Genomic DNA, 11,941 nt, shown 5'->3' with positions numbered 1-11,941 from the left:
TGAACGTATGATATGGATCTTTGTTGATTTAATTGTTTGGATGAGTGTTTAACCCCTCTTTTATTCATCATACTTTTTGATGAGAGTGATTAGTGCTGATTCAATTACAATTGTGTAGTGTTTTGAACTTCTGGAGGTAATTTGCTTTCAACGTTTGTTTCATGTGTATATTCTGAGTTTGCAGGTAGAAGAGGAGTATTTGACTTAGTTACTGGATTGAACCACTTGAGAAAAACTTTTTGAAAAACTTGTTGCTTGATTGTCGGTAAACTTTGCTGGAGGTAAGTAATTTTGTTTAGGGACAAACAAAACTCTAAGTTGGGGAGAGTTTGTTAGGAGCAAATTATTGGTAAATTCATGTGTTAATATAAGTGATTTCTTCTCTAGACCAATGCAAAAATGTGATGAATCCATAGGTTTTTATTAAGAATTGAACTGAATAAGTTTAGTTCGTGCGTAAAGCAAATCGAATCACTTGTGGGTGTTATTGTTGCAGGTTTTGAGCTGAATAAGAACTTAAGAAGAACATGAGGAGGAAAGAAAGCTGGGAGGCTCAAAGGCTGAAGAAAAAGATGGAAAGTGCAAAGGGCGCGCCGCGAGAGTTCCTAGGCGCGCCGCGAAAATACTTCTGTTTGAGGGGCGCGCCGCGCCAGCCCGTTGCCGCGCCGCGGCCTCGGCGTTAAAAGCCCAAAACTTCTATTTAAAAGCCCTAGCTTCCAAGAGAAAGAGAACTTTTGTGAAGAGCGAAATTAGGAGAGCAATCTGAAGGTGCAGCCACAATCATCAATTGAAGACCAATTCTCTATCAAGCGAAGACATTCCTTTGATGAAGATGAATTCTTCCATTAATCTTTGTATGTTCTTCATGTCTATGGAGAGCTAAATCCCTCTTGTTGAGTCTAAGGTAGTAGTTAACCTATGAATATACATTACCATTGATTAATTCCTGTGAACAATTGTTTGAATTTATTATCAATAAGAAACCTTGCTTTTAATTTACATCATTGTTGAATCTTTGATCGAAAGAAAGGATTTAACTTTTGCCCTAGGTTACTATATTGATTCAATTGCAATTTGCAGAGATGGAATTGTAATTGGGTTTTCATAATTATCGTTCTTAATTACTATTATCGTTATTGTGATTTGGAGAGATCGAATCTCATACCGGTAAAAGTTATCTAATTTGATTTGCAGACATGGAATCTTATTTGAGGATAAGTGAAGATAATGATTCAAAGGATTGTTCTATTGAGAATTAATTGATAATTGTATAGGATTAGGTTGATGAACCCTAAAGACTCAACATCTTTCTTTAATTGTTAACACAAAGTCCTTTACTTGCTTTTATTTTATTATTTGCTTTTGATATTATTAGTAGTATAAAACAAACCAAACCAAATTTCTTAACTCAAAATAAACAACTATAGAACGGCAGTGATATTAACCAATCCCTGTGGATACGATATATTACAGAAAATATTTACCCATAAATACTTTCAACACCGGCTACTATTGGCCGACCATGCAGCAAGATGCCAAAGAATACGTCCAGGAATGCGATAAATGTCAGCGACACGCCGACATGCACCTGGCACCCCCGAACGAGCTCAAATCTCTCTCCTCGCCTTGGCCTTTCTCCACATGGGGAATGGACCTCCTCGGACCTTTCCCGGTCGGGTCTTACCAAAATAAATACCTAGTGGTCGCTGTGGATTACTTCACGAAATGGATAGAAGCTGAAGCGCTCGCCAAAATCACGTCCCAAAACGTGCTCCGCTTTTATAAGCGGAACATACTCGCTCGGTTCGGGGTGCCACAGGCGATCATAACAGATAACGGCACCCAGTTCACGGACAAAAAATTCCAGGAGTTCGTAACCAAACTCGGGACGAAACAGCACTTCACTTCAGTCGAACATCCTCAAACGAACGGACAAGCTGAAGCCGCCAACCGGGTCATTCTCCGTGGACTAAAGAGAAGGTTAGGCGAGGCGAAAAAGGCTTGGGTCGAAGAATTACACAGCATCCTCTGGGCGTACAGGACGACCCCACATTCGACCACAGGCGAAACACCGTTCAAATTAACCTATGGCACCGAAGCCGTGATCCCCGTGGAGATCCGAGAACCATCTCGTCGGACTGAGTCACCTCTCGAGGAGGAACTCAATGACGAAGCTATGAGAGAAGAGCTCGACATGGTCGAGGAAATCCGAACAGGATCCTCCCTCCGAGAAGCGAAACTGAAACAACAGATAGCCTTACGCCATAGCACTAAAGTTATCAAACGCGGATTCGAAATCGGAGACTTGGTTCTCCGCAGAAACATGAAAGATTCGCGCGAGGGCAAACTAGCCCCGAACTGGGAAGGTCCGTACCGAGTCTACGATAAAACCGAAAACGGTGCATATTACCTCGAAAACCTTCTCGGCGAAAAACTTGCTCGACCTTGGAACGCTGAAAAACTCAGACGCTACTACAGTTAGAAACAACCTAACGCTACCCCCCGGCCGCTCGTAGCGAACACGAGGAAAGGCTGGGCAAGGACTCGCGCCATGGTACAAGCGCGTACGCTCCACGACAGCTACGGTCGGATAACCCCTGTCAGGAGGCAAAGCCGACTACGCGGCGGGCCTTACACACAGACCCTCCGCGGAAGTACCTGCAAGGCAGAACCCTAGCTCACGATGGGACCGTTCACGCCGCGAGCACCTGGCCCCGACCGCGGCCTCGAGCTCGCTTATAGCGCACACCTGCTCTGCGCACCCGGACCGTTCCCTACACGCCCGGGCTATAAACCTCGGTCGAGCACAAACATAAATATTCAACGATAAAATCAGATAAGCACAAATAAACATTGGAGCATAAAACGCAGAACAATATTAAAAACCGACCAAACTGGCCGGAGATATCCAAATATTACAAAAATTATCCGGGCATCGCCCAACTGACTACTTTGGCACGCAGGCCACAAAACATTGGCACGCAGGCCACAAAACGATTGACACGCAGGCCACTATAAAAAAGAAACTGGTTAGACGTCACCATCCTCCTCCTCGGCGCCGTTGTCCTCACCCTGGGGCTCCTGCTCATCTTCCTAGTCTTCGAACTCCGGATTCGGCTCAATCCGTCCGTCCACAACCTTGTTGTACGGACCGATGCCCCTCGTCACCAAGCGCGGATTGAGGACTTTCAGCTGATCCACCGCGGCTTTAAATCCAACCCCCAGAGTAGCGACACAGTCGACCTCCAGCTCCCTCACCTTGCCCAGAAGCTGGGAGCGGGTCACCAAGGCTTTCTCGTCTTCATCTTCCTCGGCAGCAGGGAGATGAGACCTCTCTAACTCAGCAATTCGCTCCCGGAGCCTTTCTCCCTCGGCCTCCAAAGCCCTGACTTTGTTCTGCTCTTTGCAGAGGTCTTCAACAATGCCGCTCTGAACCTCATACTTATCCTTGTATTGTTCAAACTCGTGCTCTAGCTCATCATATTTGGTCTGCAGAGCATCATAGTCCTTCTGAGGGCAGACCCTTTGGGCATTGAGGGCCAAGGCCAGGGCGGCCACCCTCATCATCCCTTCGAGATCCTCGGACAAGTCCTTATCCCGGGCCGCCCGATCACGCCTGACTATATGCCTCACCTCCTCGCGCTTCAGCAGCACATTTCTCTTCGAGAAGATCCCCCTGTGCAAAGTACATGAGGGCAGCACTATGTCATCCTCGGACGGGTTGTCATTGATAAGGGGGCGAAGTTCGGGGGTCCCCTCGTTCTTTTGTTTTTTCCCGGCCGGAGAACCTCCCGAAGTCGTCCCACCCGACGAAGGGGAGCCACCATCAGGTGCACCCGCAGCAGCCGCCTTGACCTCCTCGACCCGCGATCGCTTCACGGTCAGCTTGACGGGCCCCTTGGTCTTTGCCCTCATCTTCACAATCTTGTCATGCAGGTCGGCCATTTTTCCTGCAAAATAAAGAGTTAGAACCGAAAGGATATTATTCGAACAAGAAATAGTTATCTCACCTAACAAAATTATCGCATCCCCGTAACTCCCACACTCGAGGATGGCTTTTGTGTTGATATGCCGAGGCTCCAGCATAGAGCCTCCATCTTCCTCGACTAAGGGATCCCCGTTGGGATATGTACATACTGCCGGTCTAAACCCATCCACGAAAGAAGCGAGCTGCTGATACCCCCCCCGTATCACGCTCATTGAGATCCTCGTCCCGGAAGATGTAATAGTCGGTCCCATGCTCGAAGTGGTCAGGCTGCCACTCCAACGGGAACCGAGCAGCTGGGCCCACTCTCCTCACCCCATCCTCAATATACTCGCGTTCCTCGAACAAATGATTCTCAGCCTCAAGAGTAAGTGGCTTAATTATAAAATACCGACTCTTGAAATGCTTGATAGAGTCCTAGTAAATGGCGAACATCTTCTTCGGCTGCTTAAAGGACACCCAACTCCACTTGCCGTCCGGATCGCGCAACCTCTACAAATGAAACACTCTGAAGAAAAGAGGCAGGGTCGCTTCGACCTCCAGGTACCCACATACGACTTCGAAGGCTCTTAAGAACGCTAAAGCATTGGGATGAAGCTGAGACGGGCACAAGCGCAACCAACTGAAGACACTCCGTTGCAAATGAGTGAAGGGGAGACGGAGACCAGCCTCCTTGAAAACGAACTCGTACATTGCGAAACGAGGACCAGGGAATTGCGAGCAGATCCTCTGGTGAGATTTAGGCACAAATGCGCCCCAAGAAGGCTCCTCGTCCTGGTCAAGGTCCTCGATGACGTTAAAAGCTTCCTTAGGACGCGTCGAGAAGCGCGACGCAATCGTCCTCGGAGCGACGGCCACCCATTCCTCAAGTTTCCTCGGGGAAGTCTCGACGACGGGAACACCCTCTTCCTGCGAGCAACCAACAGCTTCATCCCCGTCTGATATGTCGAAGACGACATCGTCTTTGTTCTCGTCGGCCATTTACCTGAAAAGCAGAGGAAACAGTGAATTCGACTGGTCAAATCCACCCTTCCACCGCAAGTCAAGTGAAAGGGCGAGGAAAGGAGACGAGGAAAGAATTCCACCCCCCATCGGATACCGACGAACCAAATTAGAAGAACCCACAAAGTAAAGTCGCCACGTACAGCGATGGACGGCAGGTGCATCTAGCTCCCCGGCAAACTCACACCCTAACCGAGGCATGCCATCTCCTTCGCTCGTCTCATGCAAATTATTCTTTATTAAATCTAAAGCCCGGACGTCTAATTCAATTATTCCTGTCCCGCTCACTCAAATCTTACTCGGCAAACGCATGAAAGAAACAACGATCTCCTATGACTACTCGGCAAACTCATGAAGCTTGCTCGACACACTCATCAATCCTGCCCGCCGCACTCGAAGCTAAAACATAAAACTTAAATAAAAGCAAGGAGGAGACAAGGAACTTACTTGAAGAAACGGAGGAAAGATGTGCGAGACGAAGAAGAGAGCTGTGAGCGAGTCTTGTAAGTTTGCAAAATGTTAAGTGACGAATGAATGATCTTCTCGCTCCTTATATAGGGGAAGGAGGCCAAAGGGTGTCATGATAGCCTAGGCAGCCTAGGAGACGCCATCATTGATTACACCCCCAAGGCAGCTCCATCCACGAAAAGATGCCACGTCACGAAACAACTTTGGAAACCCAAGCGGCGCAGTCTGCATTTATGCCTAAAAACGGCGCTGCAATGATGACAGTCTCCACAACTGCCACCTGTCAGCCACACTGACAAGAAGCAACCAAACGTATCAAGAGGAAACCAAGGGGTAGCCATCTCCTCGGCTGGTCTCCGAGGACACCACCCGACCACCCTTGGCTCTTATACCCAGCAGCAACCTCTCTCCCCGCAGATTTAATCGTACGACGGGATCCCAGTTGACGACCAACATTCGTACTCTTGCTCGGCCAGCCTCTTGGCTAAAGTCATCACTCTCACAAGACTAATGACTTGGGGGGCTCCTGTTCTGGCCTGGGCCGAGCAGGCCCAGCTCTTCTCACTAGCCGAGCAGGCCCAAGTCATTGGGCCCATTTACTGGATAACCGTCAAGAGTTATCCACGTGCGAAGACCACGCGTCACGCAGCGGGGGATTCGGTCAACCATCTCCGAACCCTACGCTATGCTCATCCAGAACGTGGGTCACCTGCTGACTCAGCCCTAGCACAAGGACGTTCTGGCAGTTTCCTAGCACGTGGGCCTCCAATTAGATTTGGCCCAATTAGAAAACCTTGGCCCAGCGCTGGGGACTATAAATACCCTCTTTCACTAGAGGGTCAGGTATTCTATTCTTCACTCTCAACCCTCATTCTCTGATAGCTACTAACTTAAGCATCGGAGAACCTTGCAGGTATCCCCCCCATCTTGCTCTCCAAGCCAGATTCTGCTGCCTTGACGATTCTTCTGATCAGGTACGATCAGGTGCTAAAAGCATTATGGATAATGTGAATAGGTCTTATCCTAACAATACGGATTGTGGTGCTATTACTCTCGAGTGTAAACGGTTACTAGCGTCATTTTTTAGGAACTCTCATGTTAAGTTCATTAGAAAATAATATACAATTAATTTTTTAATTATAATAATAACAAAAAGAGATATGTGTGTACTCTCCTATTTTATATATATATATATATATATATATATATATATATATATATATATATATATATATATATATATATATATATATATATATATATATATATATATATATATATATATATATATAATATGGAGTCAATTTTAAATTCTAGGAGATTTTGGTGAAAATAGGAGACACAAGGGAATAGATTCATTATTGCAATGGTTAATGATGATAAAGGCAAATGATTCTGAAATATAGTGTGTGGTGTGCAGTAATGGTAATTAAGATGTGTGACACTGACGTGGGTGCCACTGCACTAGAGGTAGTTGAGCTGGTATTAAGCACTAACCATAAGGCTATACTCGAATTTAAAGCCTCTAGATAGAGATTGACTTCGGAAGCATTTCAAGCATGAAAAACATCCACTAGAAAAATTTATTTACATTTTAAAATATATAATTTGTTTGTGGAGTATCAACAAACAAATAAAGTTAGGATTAGTTGAATTTTTCATATAAAAATTGTGGATAAAACAGTGGAATGAGAGTTAGTCAATCTTTTTTTTAATTTACTTGGGTGTATAATATCAAAGAATTGTTAGAAATCAATTAAACTAAATAATTTGATATTCTTTCTCATCTTTACCATTAAAATAATATCTTTTAGCAAAAAACTGATTTTTCCTGTAGATAAAAATGATTTTTCCCGTATGTATGCACTCTACGTCTGAATTACTTTTTTTTTTCTTATCAAAAGAGGGCAAAGCCAAAAAAATATATAAAAGAAAAAAGAAGGTACAAAAATGAGGGAGACAAAAACCTACTCTTTTTTTCTTTCACAACATCTATGATTTCTCTAATCTATGCACCTCCATTTTCCCTGACTCCGTGCTAATAGCTGTTTTAGATAGTAGTATTATAAATAGCGAAGCAAGAATACCAATAGCATATGCAAAGCAAGAATAGATTATCTTTCGATCTTAATCATATAGGCATATCACAATAATTCAAACACATCGAATTATCCACCAAAAATTACACAACATACATGCATCACCAACAATGCATTCACATAGCATTTATCAATTCCATACATCATAATTAGCACAAGGTAAATAATACCAATATATGTTATTTATATATAACATTAATTCATGACATACACATACATAAATATATGTCGTTTCTCACAGTCACACCTTGATTATTTCAGCTTTAAAAAAATAGATTTTTTCTTTGTATTTTTGAAAATAGATTTTTCAAAACCATTTTTCAAAATATTACAAGTTTTTATATTCGTTTTTTCTAAAATGAAACACTGATTTTGACATCCTATAACATAAACACACATTATTCAAGACCAAAACTTAGTCAAAATCGTAGTTTTTTCAAAAAATTGTATTTCAAAAATAATTTTTATGAAAATCTATTTGAAATAGCTTCAAAATTAAGTGATTTTTTGAAATTTTGATATCCAGATATTTTTTCCGTAAATAGATGAAATACCTAAAATCACATTTTAAGAATAACTATTCAAACAAAATTTTCATTTGAAGCTTTTATAAAAAGTTTCTTTGTAAAATTTTTTTCCACAAAATTATGTAACACTATAAAAATCATTTTTAAAAAAAAAAGCCAAAACAAACGGGCCCTAAATCATCTAATGCCAACAAATCTATTTTTATCAAAAAGGTTATTGCACTAGCTTTCCAACACTTTGAACGACGCTCAAAACGGACTTACGGTTCAAAATATATAAATTTTTAAGTTTTACAAAAATGTTGTTTCAGCACTGTGCAATCGATTGCACCCAGACAACAATCAATTGCACCCTGGACCGAAGCAGTTTTTCGCTAATTTTTAACAGTGCAATCGATTGCACTCTAATGGTCTTGGCTCGTGTTATTTTGACTAATAAGATATATTGGTGTTTGTTTATAAATATTATGCTTGTAAAATTTTTCAACACGCGTAATCAACCAAATACAAATTTTACACGTCTTTATCACATTATTGTTCTGCTTTACTTTACTTTATACATTTTTTAGTTTAGCAGCTCAAAATACCAAAAAAGATGTATTTTATACTCTGAAGTAGTTAAATAAATCATAATTGGGTACACAGTTCCTTATTCGATCCAAACTCTTGAAGAAAATATAATCGTAATTAGGAGCCATTAGTTGACATAACAATTAACTCTCAAGTATGACAGCGAATTTGACACGTCTGGTGAGACTCTTTTGCTATAATCACTAAAAATTCAATCTATCATGTCATAGTTATCTTTGTGTATGCACTAGCATTCAGAAAAGAGACTTCGCAATATGGACCAACCATCAGCCAGGTGAACATAGATTTAATGAATTTGCATCAACATTGGGAAAACAGCAATGCTATATGTACACCCATAAAAGTAACACCGTACATACACCGTATCAAATCAACAATGATTTGCTGGATGGTTTAAATTAAAATAATGAAAAAAATAATGTTTTTATAAATTTAATAAAACAAAACCGTATTGAAATACGGTGTAGATGTTAGTTTAAGTGTACAAATATCAATTCTCTTGGGAAAATACCTACATATGTGATTTCTTCCAATGCTTTTGGAGACATACTACTTAATCCAACTAAAGTTGCAATGGTCATAACTACGTCTTTAATTATACAAAAAATCAACATAGAGATACATGATATTATGTATCAAGTCTCACAATAACTAACTAACAATGTCAAATTTATAGTTCACAATAAGGTTCAATAAGCCAGAGATTAAGAAATCAAACGAACAAATTTTAATGTTAACTCAAAGCATCTCGAGAATCCAAGGGAACCAGGTTCAAATTGGTTTTCTTACTTAAAGTTAGTTAATCATTGCAATGACGAGACCTTTGCAGGATCCATGTCACTCTTATGCAATGAGTGCCTTTTATTCCCTAGGGGTGTTCAAAACCAAACCGGCCCAATAGAAAACCGTTAACCGAACCAAACTAAACTGAAAATCGAAAAAATCGCATTTGGTTCGGATTAGTTCGGGTCGTTTTCTAACAAAACCGCATGGTTTGGTTCGATTTGCAGTTTGTATTTTATAAACCGAATCAAACCAAACCAAACCGCATTATGTTACAAAATCTACAAACCATTTTATATATATATATATATATATATATATATATATATATATATATATATATATATATATATATATATATATATATATATATATATATATATATATATATATATATATATATATATTAATTCTTTAGAAAAATCAACCTGTATCATGTGTATATTTTATTTACACCCCTTTGAAAAAATTTGATAAGGATAAGATTAAAAGAAGTTTAATGGACATTATTTTTACATCCATCTTTATATGAAATATAATCGTATTTTAAATTTATTTAAGAACACAATTTCATGTATATTATCTATTAGACATAAGATAAAATTATAAAAAGCAATTCATATTTATGCACTCAAATTATAAGCTTATTTGAACAATAAACTTATTTTATGATCATGTATGAAATGACTAAATACAAAATTATGTTGTCTTATATATGTGTATGTATGAATCAATAAAAATCTAGTAAAAAACTGAATCAACCGAACCAACTCAAACCGCATTGGTTTGGTTTGGTTTTATCTTTAAAAGCCAACCGAACCAAACTAAACCGCGTGTGTGTTTCTCTTGCGATTCGGATGACTCTTAGAGTAAAAACCGCCCAAACCGCACCACGAACACCCCTATTATTCTCTATTGTTTCAGTCTCGATTGACACTCACTCCATAAAGTCTCAAATGTATTGTGAAGCAATCGGGGTCGTAAGATTAAGGCAAGAAAATATCTAAGAACATATGTCTTCTAAAACATGTGCCCTCAAGATAAGGTTCTAAGGACATAAACCCCTAGAACCCTATTATAAAGCCTAACAAAGGCCCCATATTTAGGTACCCATTATTTTTTAACTCTAAATACCTCTCATTACCCATCATCACCAACTTAGGCTTCATATTGTTTCCAAGTACCCCACAGCAAGATCGGAGCACCAGGACACCAAATCACTACCACACATTTTTATCGGATACAAGTTCGCCACCTTGAGCCTATTCGGTCTTATCCATATCATTTTGGAATTGTGTGGGAAATAATCTTCAAATTTTCCATTTTGTCTTTCACCTTGATGGAGAACTGTGACGAATCCTCAATCGAAGACTCACAATATCGAAGGAACCAAAGTGGTTCTATGGATAATCTCACAAGAAACTCCTTTAGTCAAACAAAGCATGATTGTTACCAAGAGGACTATGCCAAAGAAATGGGGACGAAGAAAAGGGAGTTGTGCATCTCTTTTCCTAACTTCCAATCTCCGACGAAGGTTCCAACTGTTAAGATGATATCCATATTCTAGCATGCGTCACGAGACAAATTTGCACCTCTATAGAGGAATTACCCATAAATGCTCTAGCTAGACGTAAAGCATAAAATTAAACCCAATCACTAGTCGTTTTAGTGGGACTTTCCCGGTCAGAAAGGGTGACGTGTTGTTCCCTTAGAGGAGAGCAAAAAATGAAGTGGTTACAAGCACGACATTAAACAAATATTCCGTGAGGGGGAACTTACCCTGTCTTTTATTAGGAGTATTTGATTAATGGCATACCAAACCACCACATGTTGGTACTAATAAAGGCGGTGATGGGTAGTTTCAATGTCTCTCACGCACTAGTGAACCGGGGAGATCATGTGACATGATGTACGTAGAAATGTACAACTAGTTAGGTCTGGGGAAAACCTTTCAAGCTTATGGATATGAAGGAGTTAGGAAGACTTATATTTGGAGGGATATGTCAATGATATTAAGATCATAAGGTGAAATATTTTTATGGATCTATGTGCTTGGAGTTACATTAGACTACAACACATGTTCTGATCATACGCTGATCATGGTGGTTTTCATGATGACTGTGATGTCCAATGTAATCACGTTGCTTTATCATGTTGGTCCCTGGTGATATCTTTCCAATTGTATTTCATGATAATGTTCATCCTGAAGTTATCTCAAGCCTTATCTCATGTGATTGCAAAATGCTTTTATCGGTCCGCCTATATAACTGAAATTTCATACTAGTTGACCTCGGGTCAACTTCGCACGACGCATGAGGCAATAGCAATGAATGAAAATGCATGGAATGCAATTAGATTATTTTTTAATTTTAAATGATGCAAAAATTGACCTAATGTCGGCTTTTACCCGACCTAATGCATGGATGACTAACCAATGATGCAAATGCGATGAATGAATGGCTTTGGGACAAAATTGGGGTATGACA

The sequence above is a fragment of the Vicia villosa genome, unplaced genomic scaffold, assembly GCF_029867415.1.
Source record: "Vicia villosa cultivar HV-30 ecotype Madison, WI unplaced genomic scaffold, Vvil1.0 ctg.001839F_1_1, whole genome shotgun sequence".
NCBI lineage: Eukaryota > Viridiplantae > Streptophyta > Magnoliopsida > Fabales > Fabaceae > Vicia > Vicia villosa.
This window is presented reverse-complemented; position numbering follows the sequence as displayed.